The sequence below is a fragment of the Physeter macrocephalus genome, chromosome 5, assembly GCF_002837175.3.
Source record: "Physeter macrocephalus isolate SW-GA chromosome 5, ASM283717v5, whole genome shotgun sequence".
NCBI lineage: Eukaryota > Metazoa > Chordata > Mammalia > Artiodactyla > Physeteridae > Physeter > Physeter macrocephalus.
The window spans coordinates 106,787,125-106,804,868 of NC_041218.1; the positions used below are offsets into that span (position 1 = coordinate 106,787,125).

The window sequence follows — 17,744 nt, forward strand, 5'->3', positions numbered from 1 at the left end:
AGAGTTACTTATCTTAACAGCCAAAATATATTTCTTTTAGAATCAATTTTTGAAGAGTTTACATTTGTATAGTCTGGATTAGGTAACTTTTTACTTTTTTTAAAAGTAAGTATATGAGTTGCTTTATTACCAGTTGTTCCATCTGATCGTTGATCCTAGCACTAAAGGATCTGAGCAGCTATCTGGCTTCCCCATCTTTGTGCTCATTATAGGACTGTCTATAGAGGCTGTTTAGGATGAGGATGTGGATTCACAGTCTCTGAATTTCCATCTGCAGCTGTGGAGTGAGCCAATTAACCTTCAGTCTTGAAAGGCTTTCTAACATAAATATCACTACATTAGTGCCATTGTTTGAGTCGTCTCTGTTCTTTCCTCTTTTCTACTATCTTATGTTAGATTAAAAACCTTTTCATATGGTAGAGCACTGACTATTACTTTTGCTTTGCTTTATTTAACTTGGTTAGATTTTGCTTTACTTTTTCATAATTTTGTTTTTGTTTAAGGATGTGAAATTTGACAAAATGTACTGAAAATTTATCTCAGGAAATACAATACAAATTTAACAAATAAAGCACTTACAAATGCCAACCTTGTGACTGTTTTGATAATCTGTGATTATGCATATCACTCTAGAGCACAGAAAATTATGAAGAAAAGCCTGGCAATGCCAAACAGTGAAACCAAAACTTAGTAGTTTAGCTGTCTATTAAATGCATTTGTATTGTCTGTCAATAAAGCCTTAAGACAAACTACAAAATTTAAATAGTTGCATCTCATTAATTCTAAGAATTTTGAAATAAACATAGCTCTTTCAGTTGAAATGATAGGTTTCATCATAATGATGAAATTATTATGAATAATAATTTCATCATTGGAGTTTTTTTGCATTTATAAAAGTTCAGATAACACAATTTTCAGGTAATTTTACCATGTAATTATAACATTCAAGTTATTATATGCTGTACTATTTGATCAAGTTCATTAAGCAACTCTTTTATTCCTGACAACAAACACCATGGGAAGTATATAATGAAACTGTTATATAAATCTCCAAAATATTTTCTGCCTGTAAAATACTGCTTTGCTCTCCCAAATATATGTCTTGGCCCACAGAGCTTAGAGATACAGGAGATGCATCCAGGAAACAATTAGAGAACAAGAGACCGCCAAACTACAGGGAAGAGAACGGAAGGGAGATTATATAAAGCAAACTAAGTTAGAGATAGGATGAATCTCTATATAGGATTAATATAATTGAAAAAAAAAGGCTTTCTGAGCGATTTGAGACTTGAGGTAAGACTTTGAAGATACAGGCTTAGCAAGTACCACCCAAGCAAGGGCATGACTGAGTGTCAGATTTCTGGGGGAATTTTGCTTGACTGGGACTAGAGGATTAGTATCAGAGGAGCTGTGGGGAATGACAGGCTTTGAAAGCAAAGTGGGAGAGTGCAAATTTAATGTGGCAATAAGAGTCATATCTTTGCATAGAGGAGAGAAATAACATTTATTTTTTGAATTTTATAGGATCATTATCATTGCTCAGTATACTTATCAAGTAATGATTTGCTGTATCTCATTTTGTGTTGTTCTATGGTAAATAAATATTTTAATTTAGAATTACCCTTATGCTATTATCATCTCTGTTCCATTACTTAAGTGAGACTAAACTCCTTTTTTGCACAGAACTCATTAAATATAATGTGACCTTCAGGTCCCCATCGTATACAGTCATTTTTACAGAATTTTTACAGTGATTAATACAGTCTATATTACAGAAGGCTATCACTCTAAAAATTTTAAAGTGCACATACTACCCAAAAAACATTTATATCATTCTCCACATTGGTAGGCACTATAAAGTATAACAATAGTTACAAGACAAAATTAACATATTAAATGAACTTATCCATTCAAATGTGATATGGAATACTAGATAGAAGCACATAAAACATATGAGCTACTTTGTAAAGTGACTTAACTTCCAGAATGAAGACATAGACCAAGTTTATGTTCAGCAAAGATTGAGATAAGCATGTCTGTTATGTTAGGGAAGTTTATGTACTTTCTCAGCAGTTGGTAAAGTAAACGGTGACGTTTTATTCTTTTTTGGATATCTTTACTCAATCTTTATGTCTAGATCACAGATAAAGATCGTTTGCTTATAAACCTAGAGACTTAACATTTCTACCTGTATTATTTTTCTCATTTCTAGTTAATTTAGCATTTTAAATTGATTTTCACTGAAAGTACTTCTTTACACATTTATCATTGCTTACTATATGAATCATTTTGTCAATCATTTTGACACTGAATAATGAAAAAGTTCTAATTTGTGAATTATAGATGTCTCATAATTTCATTAATTATATCATAAAGATACTACAACCAAAGACCAGCTAGAATATTATGTTGTTTCTGATAGAATTTTTTAAAACACAGATTCTAAAATATGTTTTACTGTGTAATTTCTGTAGTTTCTGTTATTTCTTTAAGACTATATATTTTGCTTTCCTTTTTATTTTATTCCTATTTAAGTTCATCAAATAATATTTTTTTTAACATAATATCCCACTCCTCCTTCTTCTTCCTCTTTAAGCTATGGCACTGTCTCAAAGTTAACCTGAAGACCTTCTCAAAAATATATCCAAGGTGTGGGAGCCACACATTTACGTTTATAAGCATCCTAGGTGATTTGATGGACATGAAAGTTTGAGTCTCTTGAGTATTGGTGTTGGTAGAGCGCTACCTAGATAGGGCGCCTTTCCTTCTAATGAGGCAGCAGACTGTTTTTCATTGACTGTTATGGATGAGTGTATAGCTCACTAATAGTTTATGCAGCACTGTTGTTTTCTGTTGCTTTCTTTATAAATAAGGTTTTCTGTTGCACATCCAAAGCTTTGGGGAGTCCCAGGAAACTTATGCAAGGAGCTCTTTCATGGTGATACGGTGTCTGTGTTAGTAGTTAGAAATAATTAGGTTACAGGTTAAACATCTTGAGATAATTTTATTAATAAAGTGTACTTTTGTAATTTAATTATGCAGTGAAAGTGAATTGTTTAGTAGATACAGTTGTTTTTAATAAGGTATTTTAGACTCTAAAAATTTATCCTGCTCAGACATGCAACCATGAACTCTTGTTTTAATTTTACATCTAAGGACCAAAAAATTGATAACAAAAAAATGTGCTGTCAACAAAGCAGACTTTAAGGCAAGAAGTCTTACTAGTTACACAGAGAGGCATTAAGTAATGATGAAAGGATAAGTCTAACAAGAAGAGGTGAAAATAAAATATTTCTAAATTTGTGAGGACTTATAGTTCTGAAATACATAAAATAAAAATTGTCATGTAATACTGGCATATAAAACCATATAGAAAAAATTAAGATTGGACCCAGCTAAAAATTCACTTCCAGGTGTATTACAGACATATATACATAAAGAACGGTAAATGTTTTAGAATATAACAAGAAAATATCATGTCTTCAGTATCAGAAAAAGATTTCCAGAAAAACACACAAAAATCACTAACTTTAGTAAAAAAAGATTTTGTCTACATAAAAATTGAGTGCTTATGTTTATCAAAAGACACTGCAAAGAGAGAAAAGATAATCTACAGAATGGGAAAATTATTTATAATGGATATAACGAACAAAAGACTAGGATATATAAAGAACCCATAGAAAACATTTTTTTAAAAGACAAAACAATTTTGAAAAATGGGAAAAGACTTGAACAAGTAATTCACAAAAGAGTAATTCCAGATGGTCAATGGATCCATGAAAATATGTTCAACCTTTTTGTAATCAGGGAAAGGTAAATTAAAAACAAAATGAGCTTCTACTATGCAACTATCAGGTGGGCAAAAAATAGTCTCAATACACTAGGTGTTCAAAAAAATGTGGAGTCTTGGAGCAGCATACACTGCCTGAGTGAGTATAAATCTTGCCCCTTGGGCAACAGTTTGGCATTATTGTAAACATGACGGTACACATACTCTATGATCTAGCATTTGACTCTCAGGGAAATTTCCTCTCAGCATATTTTCTCATAGTCCCAAACTAGAGACAACCCAAATGTCTATTCATAGTAAAATGTACAAATAAACAATGATGTATATATACAATGGAACGGCTATAATTGGTGAAACAACCACATGAATACATTTTATAAACATAACTTGTGGAAAAGAAGCTAAGCACAGTGGAATCCATGTAATTTAGGCATAGCTAAACTCTGTTTTATAGAGATTTATTTGTGAATGCTGAAAGCTAAAACTATAGTGCAATCCAAGGAAGTTATTACCATGACACAGAAGAAGACTAGTGCTGACTTGTGGAGGGGAAGGAGTGTGAGTGGGTGGGACATAGGCAGAGTGTTAAGGGGTGGCAGATTTCTACGTTATGGCCTCAATTGTTTCTAGACAGGTTTTCTATGCAAACATTCATTATATTGTACATTTATGTCTTATTTTTTCTGTGTGTTAGATTTCATAATAAAAAGGTAAAAAATTAAAATTTTCCCTTAAAGCTTGAACACCATTGTTAACAACACTAAAGGCACGCTAAGGAAAAATAATAAGTGCTTTCTTTCTCTAATAATTCAAATTTATCATTTGTGTATAGTATCACCTGATTTTGGTCTTCATAAATTTATAATTTTAACAGAGCTATCAATAAATGGTTCAGTGGGAATAATGAAATTATAATGACTTTTTTTCTGTTAACCATTAAGTTGTAAATATCATTCCATATTACTCTACTGTCTTATTACTTTTATTTGTTAAAAATGGCCAACTAATTGTAGGAATAATGTTTAAACATTTTGTTTATGTTGGAATTTAGATTATTTCCTATTTTTATTATTATAGTAAATGTTATTTACAAGAATACTTACCCAGCTTTTATTTTTTGAGTATTTCCTTGTATAAATTTACAGAAATGTGAATACTAATCTTAAATAATGAGCATTTTGAGTTTTCACATTTTTGATGTACTATTTTAACAGTTCAAAACGTTCACACTATCTTAACCTCACTCACAATGTATGTGTAACTACAGACATTTTCGAATGTTCTCTAATTGATTCTGAGCATGACTTTTCAAAAATTAAAAAGCAAAATTTTATAGCCGTGAAGAATAAAGACTGTATCTCTCACCCTGCTGTGTTCTGCTTAGACTGACATCCTTATCTGGGAGATTTCACAGGTCTGCCTTACACTCAGGGCTTGTTTACTGGACAGCCGTCCATAGCACTTTATAACTGGTCATTCCCTTCTCTCTCCCCCACTGCCTTCCTACAGTTAAATTCTTGTTTAGATCTTTCACCCAAATTCATCTGCTTGTCTTCATTCCCACTGTAGTCATCTTAATTTGGATTCCATTTTCTTGTGCCTGGAATGATTAGTCTTTTCCTAACTGGTATCCCTTTACTTTTTCTCCTTTTCAGTCCATATCTCACATTGCTTCCGATTATACTTGTAAATTCCAAGTGTAATCATCTCATTACTTTAAAACCTACAATAATAAAACCCTGGCTTCATAGGATAACTTACTATACCCTTTGTAAGCCAAATCTTCCTTATCTTGAGCAACTAACCCTTTATTGTAACACTGGTGTCATTTTTAATAGTTTATTCCTCCAGGAAATGTGTTAGAATTCAGCAATACATAGCATGCTTACTAAGTGTCTGACACTGGGGATACATTGATGAGAGACATGAACAAGTTGCTTCTCTGGTGTTTATATTTTGTCTGGTCAAGCAGCTTATGAACAAACAGGTGAATAAAGTCATTGCATATGATGATAGGCACAATAACAAGCATTAAACAAGGTGATATGATGCACCCTAGTGTACCTGGCAGTAAACAGGAGGTCTGCTCACTAGTATTTTGAATAGGGTTGAATGAAAGTGCCACTGTCAGAGGTCTGGGTAGGGACAAGGGATGTTGAGGCCCTGGGACTACAGCATCTTGAAGTAGCTACCATCCATAGGCTTGAAGAATGAAGATGAGGGAAGAATGAGACAGTGGCCTGTGAGAGCTGGGGAAACAGGGCTGCCTGACACCAGCTGAGCTGTAGGCGCACAGTGAGGCAGCCACTGCATACAACTGGCAGGAGGCAAGAGGAAGATAAATGTCCTGTCCTGCCGTCCTCTCATGGAGCCTTCCTGTGGCCAGACCCAAAGGAAGGGAACCTGGGTGATGGAGTCCATAGAGGTTAGCTCCAAGAGAGGGAGCAGGGAAGAGAAGGGTGGGTGATGGACCTGGTTTTGGGTTCAATTGGAGACTACCATGGAGAGTGTCTAGGGTGAAACTAGGGGATCCATTAATTGGATTGTCAAGGATGACTTCACTCAGAAAGTGACTCCTGGGACTTTCCTGGTGGTCCAGTGGCTAAGGCCCCGTGCTCCCAATGCAGGGGGCCTGGGTTCGATCCCTGGTCAGGGAACTAGATCCCTCATGCCACGACTAGGAGTTCACGTGCTGCAACTACAGATCCTGCATGCTGCAACTAAACGATCCCACATGCCACAACTAGGACCCGGCTCAGCCAAATATAAATGAATAAATGAATAAATAAATTTGTTTTAAAAAGTGACTCGAGTTGAGCGCTGCATGATAAGTGGGAGAAGATTACAGAGATTTGTGTACTGAGTTTTCCTGGCAGAGAGAACACATGCAAAGGTATGACTAAGCATGACATGCTTCAGAGCTGATTACTGGCCACGGGAATAGAAAGTAGATTTAGTATATTTAAGACACAATCAAGAAAAAGTGTTTATGGAATGTAAAAGCAGGAGGAAAGGGAAGAATAAAGAGTGGTTCTTATGTTTAAGCATGAGTAGGTGGTATATACTGAAATCCCAGTTGAATTTTTTTATATTATGTGAAGCTGTAGTCTGATTTTATTTCATGTAGAACGCCCAGTTTCTCAGTATGATTTATTGAAAAGTTCATCCTTTATCCAGTGCTACATTTAAGTATCTCTAAAGGTAGATATGTTTCTGAATACTCTTGTTCCACTGATACATTAGTCTATCCCCAGCAATCGCACTACTGGGCATATACCCTGAGAAAACCATAATTCAAAAAGTCACATGCACACCAATGTTCATTGCAGCACTATTTACAATAGCCAGGACATGGAAGCAACCTAAATGTCCATCAACAGATGAATGGATAAAGAAGTTGTGGTACATATATATAATGGAATATTACTCAGACATAAAAGGAAATTAAATTAGGTCATTTGTAGAGATGTGGATGGACCTAGAGTCTGTCATACAGAGTGAAGTAAGTCAGAAAGAGAAAAATATCATATATTAATGCATATATGTGGAATCTAGAAAAATGGTACAGATGAACCTATTTGCAGGGCAGTAATAGAAATGCAGGTGTAGAGAACGGACGTGTGGACATGGGGGGAAGGAGAGGGTGGGATGAATTGGGAGATTAGGTTTGACATAAATACACTACCATGTATAAAATACATGGCTAGTGGGAACCAGCTGTATAGTACAGGGAGTGCAGCTCAGTGCTCTGTGATGACCTAGGTGGGTGGGGGGGGGGGAGGGAGGTCCAAGAGGGAGGGGATATATGTATACTTATAGCTGATTCACTTCATTGTACAGTAGAAACTAACACAACAGTGTAAAACAGTTATACTCCAATTTTAAAAAAACAGTTATAACTTTTAATGAGTCTCAATCTCTGATAAGCCATGTCCTTTTGTATTGGGTTGGCCAGAAAGCTGGTTCGGGCTTGTCTGTAACATCTTACAGAAAAACCCAAGCAAACTTTTTGGCAAACCCAATGTTATGAGATCCATTGCCTCTCCATTCAGACTTTTGGATCAGCTTGTCAAGTTCTATAAAAATGGCTGTTGGATTTTGATCACCACTTCACTGAATCTACAATGCTATTTGGGAGAATTGTCATCCTACCAGTATTGAGTCTTTCAGTTCATGAACATGATGTGTGTGTGTGTGCGCATGCGCACATTTGCTTCTTCATTAAAATATATCCCATTAAGTCTTCATTTAAATGTATCCCAATTGTAATTTTTCTTATAGAGGTCTTACAGATATTTTACTTAGATTTATATCTAGATAATTGATTGTTTTAAACGTCTTATTTTGATATAATGTTGGACTTCAGAAAAATAGTACAAAGTATTCCTCTTTAACTTTCACCAAACTTATTGCTATAGGCTGATATTTGTACCCCCTGTAAATTCATATGCTAAAACCTAATCCCCAGTGTGGTGGTATTTGGTGGTGGGGACTTTGGGAGTTGATTTTTGTATATAATGTAAGATAAGGCTCCAGCTTTATTCATTTGCATGTGGATATTCAGTTTTCTAGCACCATTTGTTGAGATGACTATCCTTTACCCATGGAATGGTCTTAGCCTCCATGTTGGACATCAGTTGACCGTGTACATGAGGGTTTGTTTCTGAGACCTCTCTTCTGTTCCATTGGTCTGTATGTCTGTGTTTATGCTAATATCACACGGTTTTGATTACTGTAGCTTTGTAATCAGTTTTGAAATCAAAAAGTGTGATTGCTCCAAATCTTTCTTTTTCAAGATTTTTCTGGTTTTTAGTGGATCCTGGAGTTCCATGTGGATTTTAGGATGAGGTTTTCTATTTCTGAAAAGAAAAAAATACATTTGGGATCTTGATAGGGATTGCACTGAATTTTTAGATTGCTTTAGGTAGTATTTTTATCTTAATATTAAGTCTTCCATGAACACAGGATGTCTTTCCAAATTTACGTTTCCTTTCATTTCTGTCAGCAATGTTTTGTAGTTTTCAGTGAATAGATCTTCTGCCTCCTTGGTTAAAGTTATTGCAAACATTTTATTATTTGTTATGCTATAGCAAATGAATTGTCTTATTCTTTTCCATGTTGGATTATTCATTGCTAATTTATAGAAATACAACTATTTTAGCATATTGATTTCACATGGTGTGATTTTGCAGAATTTGTTTATTAGATTTAGTAGGGTTTTTAGAGTGTTGAGGATTTTATACATATAAGATCATGACATCTTTGAACAGAAATAATTTTATTCTTCTTTTTCAATTGTATTCATTTATTTTTCTTACCAAATTATCCTGTCAAGAACTTCTGATAATGTTGAATATAAGTGGCAAATGTGGACATTCGTAATGTTCTTATCTTAGGGGGAAAACTTTCAGTCTTTCATTATTGAATATGATGTTAGCTGTGAGTTCTTTGTATATGGCCTTTAACATGTATAGAGAGTTTTCTTCCATACGTAGTTGATTATTGTTATTATAAAAGGGTACTGACTATGAAAAAATGTTTTTTCTATGTAAATTGAGATGAGCATATATTTTTTTCCCCACATTTCATTCTGTTAATGTGGTATATTTTATTGATCAAGGTTTTGTATGTTGAATCATCCTTGCATTCTGGGAATAAAACCCACTCGGTCACAGTTTACAGTCCTCTAAATATGTTGCTAAATTTGGTGTCCTTATATTTTGTTGAGGATTTTTGTATCAGTATTCATAAGGGATATTGGCCTAATTTTCTTGTAGTGTTTCATATGGCTGGCTTTATAGGATGAGTTAGGAAGTGTCTACTCCTCTGAATTTTTGGATGAGTTTGAAAAAAGAATTTGTGTTACTTCTTTAAATTTTTGTAGAATTCACGAGTGAAGCCATCTGGTCCTGGGTTTTCTCTATAAGGAGGTTTTTGATTATTGATTTAATGTCTTACTAGTTTTACATTTATTCAGATTTTCTATTTCTTTATGTGTCATTTTGGTAGATTATGTGTTTCTAGAAATGTGTCCAGTAACTATACTCCAAAAAAAAAAAAAAATCAAAGAAAAAATAAAAATAAAAATCCTAACCCCCAAAAAAGAAAGAAATGTGTCCATTTCATTTAGGTTATACAACTTACTGGTGTACAGTTATTCATAGTATAGTTTTATATTGCTGTTTGTGTAAAATCAGTAGTAATGTCCCCACTTTCACTAATATTGTTATTTTAGTATTTTAAGTCTTTTATCTTTTATTCATTGCCAGTGTAGCTGAAGTGGTTAATTTTGTTGATGTTTTCAACAAACCAGCTTTTGATTTTGTTGATATTCTTTATTAATTTCCTATATACATATATATATATATATTACCTCAATTTTAATCTTTATTATTTCCATCATTCTGTTGGCTTTGTGCTCAGTTTGTCACACTTTTCCTACTTCCTTAAGTGAAGTCAGTTTAATAATTTGAGATCTCCCTTTTTTGACCTATGTATTTAGAGTTAGCATTCTTTTGCTGCATCCCATAAGCTTTAGCATATTGTGTTATCATTTTCATTTGTCTCAAGTATCTATTTCCCTTGTGTTTATCAGTTGATTCATTAATTGTTTAATAGTATATTATTTGATTTCCAAATATTTGTGTACTTTCCAGTATTCCTTAATGTACTGGTTTTTAGCTTTATTATATTGTAATCATAAAAGACACTTTGTATGATTTCAACTTTTTAAAGTTTATTGAGACTGTTTGTTACATAACATGATCTGTCCTGAAGAATGTTCCATGTGCACTTGATAAAAATGTGTATTTAGCTGTTCTTGTGGAGGCTTCTCTGTATGTCTCTTAGGTCTAATAGGTTTATAGTGTTGTTTAAGCTCTCTATTTCCTTATTAATTTTTTTGTATGGTTATTATTAATGGTGGGTTACTGAAGTCACTAATATAGCTCTCTATTTCCCTTCAGTTATTTCAATGTTTGCTTTATATATTTTGAGACTCTGTTTCTAGGTGAGGTGCATATATGTTTGTAATTGTTATCTCTTCTTGATGAACTGAATTGTCCATCATTAATATGTAATGTTCTTGTAACAATTTTTGTCCAAAAGTTAATTTTGTCTGACAGTAGTATGGCCACCCCAGCTTTCTTTTGATTAATCTTTGCATGTAAGATCTTTTTCTGTTCTTTCACTTTCAGCCTATTCGTGTTTTAGAACTAAGTGGGTCTCTTGTAGTTAACATCAGTTGCATCATGTTTTTTTTCTTTTAATCCATTCTGCCAATATCTGTCTTTTGATTGGAGATGTCAATCCATTAACATTTAAAGTTATTACTTACGAGGAAGGACTTCTGTCATTTTTCTGTTTGTTTTCTATATGTCTCATAGCTTTTTTTCCCCTTATTTCCTCCATTCCTGCATTCTTTTCTGTTTAGTTGATTTCTTATAGTGACACTTTCTGATTCACTTCTCATTTCCTTTGTATATATAGTAAAGTTCTTTTCTCTGTGGCTACAGTGGGAATGAAATATAACATTCTATTATAACAATCTAATTATAACGGTTATCAATTTAAATGCATTCAGATATAAAAACTCTCATCCTTTACAACTCTGCATCTCCCTTAAATTATTGATGTTCTAAATTATATCTTTAATATTGTGTCCCCAATGACATAATTTATAATTGTTTTTATGCATTTGTTTTTTAAATCCTGTAGAAAACAAAAATAGTGGTTACAGCCTGAAACTACCATAATACTGACATTTATACTCACTATGTGTTACCTTTACTAGAAATCTTTATATCATCATCTGACATTGTGTTACTGTCTAGCATCCTTTCATTTGTACCTTGAAGGGACTCCCTTTAGCATTTCTTTTAGGACAGATCTAGTTGTAATGAACCCCCTCATCTTTTCTTAATCTTAATTTCTTGATCTTGGCTTAATTTCTCCAAAATTTTTGAAGGATTTTATTGCTGGATATAAAATTCTCAGTTGACACTTTTTTTTTTCCAGCACTTTAAATGTATCTTCGTACTCACTTCTGGCCTACAAGGTTTCTGTTGAGAAATTAGCTGATAGTCTTATGTAGGGCCTCATGTAAATGATGAATCACTTGTGTCTTGCTGCTTTCAATATTTTTCTATACCTTTGTCAACAGTTTGCTTATAATGTGTGTGCTGGTGTGGGTCTCTTTCAGTTTATCCTACTTGGAACTTGTGTTTTTGGATTTGTCGATTCATGTATTTCATCAAGTTTTTGGACATTACTTATTTTTCTTTCTCTTCTTCTGGGATTCCCATAATGTATATACTGGTGTCCCACAAGTCCCTTTGACACTAGTTACTTTTCTTCATCCATTTTTATTTCTGCAGCTTAGATTTGGTAATTTCAACTGTCCTGTTTTCAAATTCACTGATTTTTTTCTTGTGCAGCCTCAAATATGCAGTTCAACCCCTCCAGTTAATTTTATTTACTGTTGTTTCAGCTCCAACATTTCTTTTTCCTTTTTTATGATTTCTGTCTTTTATTGTTATTTTCATTTTCTTCGTACACCATTTTCCTTATGTTCTTTGTTCTTTTTACATCTTTAGCTCTTTCAACATATTTAATATAGTCATTTTAAAGTCTTTTTTAAAAATAAGCCTGATATCTGGGCTTCCTCAAGATTGGTTTCTGTCTTTCTCTTTCTGACTTACTTCACTCTGTATGACAGACTCTAGGTCCATCCACCTCACTACCAATAACTCACTTTTGTTTCTTTTTATGGCTGAGTAATATTCCATTGTATATGTCAATTTACTGTGTTCCTGTAATGGACCATGTTTTTCTGAGCTTTTTAAAATTATTTTTTTTTTTAAGTTGAGCATTGGAATAATATAATGTGGTGACTCTAGAAATCATATTCTGCCCCTTCCCCAGAGTTTGCTGCTTTTGTTTGGTTTTTACTGAAGGTTTTAGTAGTCCCTTTGTTTTGAGACTTTTCCAAACTATTTTTGCAAAGTGTAAAACTATTTTACACTCGGTTGTGTGTAGTCACCAAAATCTCTGTCTTTGGACAAATCCTACTTCATTATTATATGCTGCTGGATTTAATTTGCTAATATTTTAAAGATTTGTGTTATTATATTATGTATTTTGTTGTAATTTCTTTCTCAGGTTTGGTATTAGGAATGTGCCAGCCTTAAGAATGCAAGTTGGGCAAGTGTTCTCTCTTCCTCTGTATTCCGGGGGGGCGGGGGGAAACTGTAATTAGTTTTTTTAAAAAAATTAGGATTTACTTAAAATGTCATATAATTCATCAATGAAAACATCTGGGCTGGGGCTTTATTTTTTGGAAGGAAACTTTTCCACAGTTGATGTGAATTTGGTCTAATTTTCTCATTTTTTGAAATAATTCTGTGCAGATATGTTTGTCTTTTTATATTCATTTTTAAGGTATTTGGGATGTCTTACAAAATTTCTAGTCCTTTTCTGCTAGTAGATTTATTTATTAATTTGTTTCAGTAATTGGAGAGGGATTCTGTGCCCTCCAGATTTTAGTTCTTTCTTTCTTGCAGGATTTAATTTTTTTCCCCTTTGCTAATTTTTCACTTCACCATGCAACTGCCAAAGGACACTTTTCCCTTTTTTCTTTTTTTCCTCCTCAAAAAATTTGTGAATATTTGGAGATTTTCAGGTATCATTTTGTATTGAGTTCTGATTTAATATGTTACTTATTAATTTAATTCATATATAGTTATTTTATTGGAAACAATGTATACGCTGTAGTTGTTGAGTGTATTAGTTTATAAATATCAATTATGTCCAGGTAGTTAATAATTTAATAATTATAAAGGGAGAAATTGGAAGAAAGAAAGGGGTCACTGGTCCCAAGCAAGTTTGAAATTTAGAAGGGAAAATTCCAGTGTATTTCTAGTCTTGAGAATAGTCCTCTATAGCTCAATCCTCTGCCCACTGGACCCACAGAGGCACTACATTCTAGTCCATGAAAGTTCCATTATCCCCTGTTTCGGGCCTGTGGGTCTGACTTGGTCCACCACTGGACCCAGTACTTTTCCATGGGAGTCATTCCTTTTTTATTCAAGGGTAGTGCATGTTTGCAGATGATTAATTCTACCAGCACATTTCTTGCTTGTAGAATTTTGGAAATCTACAAACTGTCTTTAATTTGATCCTGTCTCTGTTCCCTTTAGTCCAAGTTAGCAGTGTTTCTGCTGTAAAACATTCTTAAAAACCTTGCAGTTCTCCTGTGTATATCATGGGGATTCACAGCATTAGTCAGGAGGGACACCTCTTGTGGAGGCACAGAACTTTCCTGCAATTCCATATCTCAATTCCAGGTTTCTTCCAGGATAGTTGAGTGGACCTATGAATCACATACGTAGTCTTGGTAGCAAAAGTTTATTCAGCCATAGCATTACTCTCTAGATCTTGCTTTTTAACAGTGGACTTCCTGATTTTAGCATTCTTTGAAATCTGGATAGGTTTCTAATTACCAGATGATGGTTTCTTTTTGCTTAGCAGTGCCATCATCAATTTAACTCTTTCCTCCTGCATTTTACTGTAAGCATCAGGGCAAAGACAGAGTACACCTTTTATTTTGTTTTCTTTGTTGGGAAGTGTTTTTTGTCTTTTGGGGTTTTTTTTTGTTTTTTTGCTAAAAATTCCGTTTCTTTAATACGTATGGCTATTCAGGTTTTTTTGGCGGGGGGGTAATGTTTTGATAATTTGTGGCTGTCAAGATATAAACTTCTCCCTAGCCTTAGTGGCACCTCACAAATTTCGACATGTTGTATTTTCATTTCCATTCACTTCATAATGTTCATTTCTCTTTGGATTTCTTCTTCAAGCAATTGGTTATTTAGAATTGTGGTGTTTAATTTCCAGATGTTATGGGAATTTTCAGAGATCTTTCTTTTATTGAAACCTAATTTAATTCAGTTGTCAGAGAGAATATGTGTGGTTTGAATACTTTTTAATTTACTGAAACATGTTTTATGCTATATCCTTCTGGTTATATTCATGCCCCTATCATTATGAGATATTTTTTGTTCCTTGTAATAATCTTTCCTCTGACTTCTGTTTTGTCTAATATTAATACTGCCAACTACAGATTTCTTTTTCTTTTTTTTTTTTTTTCCTGCGGTACGCGGGCCTCTCACTGTTGTAGCCTCTCCCGTTGCAGAGCAAAGGCTCCGGACGCACAGGCCCAGCGGCCATGGCTGACGGGCCCAGCCATTCCATGGCATGTGGGATCTTGCCGGACCGGGGCACAAACCCGTGTCCCCCGCATCGGCAGGCGGACTCTCAACCACTGCGCCACCAGGGAAGCCCCCAGATTTCTTTTTGTTAGTGTTATCGTGGTTTATCAGTCAGGGTTCCACCAGAGAAAATAATCAGTAGGATATATGTATATTGAGAAATTTATTGCAGTAAATTGGCTTATGTAATTGTGATAGCTAACTAGATAATTCCAAAATTTATAGGGCAGGTCTTCAGGAAGGGCAGACAAAAAACTCTTGGCCACAGTCTGAAGCTGAAGTCCACAGGCAGAATTTCTTATTCAAGGGACCCTCAGTTCTGGTCTTAGGCCTTTCAGCTGATTAAATCAGTCCCACCAGATTATCCCCTTAAAGTCAGCTGATCGTAAACATTAATCTTATCTACAAAATACCTGCACAACAATGCCTAGATTAGTGTTTAATTGAATAACTAGTATTGCTTAGCCAAATTGACACATAAAACTGGCCAGTACAAATGCTATGCCTTTTGCTAGCCCCTTACTTTAACTTTATATCTTCCTATTTAAGATGTATTTATTTAGGCAACATACAGTTTGATCTTGCTTTTTAAATCCAGTCTGACAATATCTGCCTTGTAATTGGCCATCTTTAAACCCAATTTAATGTAACTGCTCTCATTGTCAGGTTCAAGTGTATCATCTCACTATTTTCTATTTCCCCAACTTATTTTTTGCTCCTTCTTTTCCATTTTTTCTTCATTCAATTAAATTAATTGAATAGTGTTTGTGCTTCCATTTATCTGCCTTGTTGACCTATTAGGTACAGCTCTGTGTGTTTTTATTCTAGTGGTAACTTTAGGCTTATGGCGTATATCATTAATTTATCACAGTCTACCTTTAAGTAATATTATACCACTTCATATGAAGTATAAGCATCTTAAAATATTATACTTCCATTTCTTCTCTCCTGACCTTTGTGCTATTGTTGACATCCACCCAGTTAAGCTTACCTGTGTCACAGATCCCACACTACATTGTTCTGTTTATTAAACAGTTTATCTTTTATGGGGATGTAAATAAGAAAAAATCACATGTATTTACCCATCTAATTATCCTTTCCATTCGTCTTCATTCTTGGTGTAGACCCAATTCCACCTGCAGTTCTCTTCTTATGGCCTGAAGGATTTTATTTAACATTTCTTGTGGTGTGAATTTGCTATTGAAGAATATTTCATTTTCTTGGATTTGTGGACACTCAGTGCTCTTCAAATTTGGAAAATCGTTTTACTTATTTATTCAAATAATTTTTCTATTAGTCTCTTCTTCTCCTCCAGGGGTTCCAATTAAAAGCATATTAACCGGACTGACATTTTACAACAGCTCTTTGTTGATCTCTTCATTAAAAATTTTTTCTGTGTGTTTTATTCTCTGTAGTATCTATTACTGTATCTTCAAGATTGGTCATCTTTCCTTCTACAATATCAAATCAATCAGTAATCCTACCCAGAGTGTTTTTCATCACACACAACATGGTTTTGCCCTCTAGAAGATTGATTGAAATGCTTTTTAAAATATCTTCCATATGTTATCTTAAGTTTTGAACATAGAGAATATTGTTACATTAATTGTTTTAATGTCCTTTTCCACATATTCAGGGAAGTTTGCAATTAACTTTTTTCTTGTCATGAGTCATATTGTCTTGTTTCCCTCATGCCAAGTAATTTTTCACTGAATGCCAGATATTTGTGAATGTTCTGTTGTTTGGCATTGAATATTTTTGTATTTTTATTTTTGCATTACTGAGTTTTGGGATTTTTAAAAAAATTTTATTTACTTTTTTATACAGCAGGTTCTTATTAGTCATCCATTTTATACACATCAGTGTATACATGTCAACCCCAATCTCCCAATTCATCACACCACCACTGCCACCCCCCGCCGTTTTCCCCCCTTGGTGTCCATACGTTTGTCCTCTACATCTGTGCCTCTATTTCTGCCCTGCAAACCAGTTCATCTGTACCATTTTTCTGGGTTCCACATATACGCGTTAATATACGATATTTGTTCTTCTCTTTCTGACTTACTTCGCTCTGTATGACAGTCTCCAGATCCATCCACGTCTCTACAAATGACTCAATTTCATTCCTTTTTATGGCCAGTGCGCGGGCCTCTCACTATCGCGGCCTCTCTTGTTGCAGAGCATAGGCTCCAGACGCACAGGCTCAGTAGTTGTGGCTCACGGGCCTAGTTGCTCTGTGACACGTGGGATCTTCCCAGACCAGGGCTCGAACCCTTGTCCCCTGCATTGGCAGGCAGATTCTCAACCACTGCGCCACCAGGGAAGCCCCTATTTTTAATTTTTTAAGGAACCTGCATACTGTTCTCCATAGTAGCTGTATCAACTGACATTCCCACCAACAGTACAAGAGGGTTCCCTTTCCTCCACACCCTCTCCAGCATTTGTTGCTTATAGATTTTCTGATTATGCCCATTCTAACTGGTGTGAGGTGATACCACATTGTAGTTTTGATTTGCATTTCTCTAATAATTAGTGATGTTGAGCAGCTTTTCATGTGCTTCTTGGCCATCTGTATGTCTTCGTTGGAGAAATGTCTATTTAGGTCTTCTGCCCATTTTTGGATTGGGTTGTTTGTTTCCTTAATATTGAGCTGCATGAGCTGTTTATATATTTTGGAGATTAATCCTTTG

The 17,744-nt window shown here is 34.4% G+C and overlaps 1 protein-coding gene across 1 annotated transcript in view; it reads left to right on the forward strand.

Moving 5' to 3' along the window:
* The window catches only part of ZPBP (zona pellucida binding protein), a 99,012-nt gene that overhangs the window by 59,507 nt on the left and 21,761 nt on the right, over positions 1–17,744 (forward strand). The window lies entirely within an intron of this gene.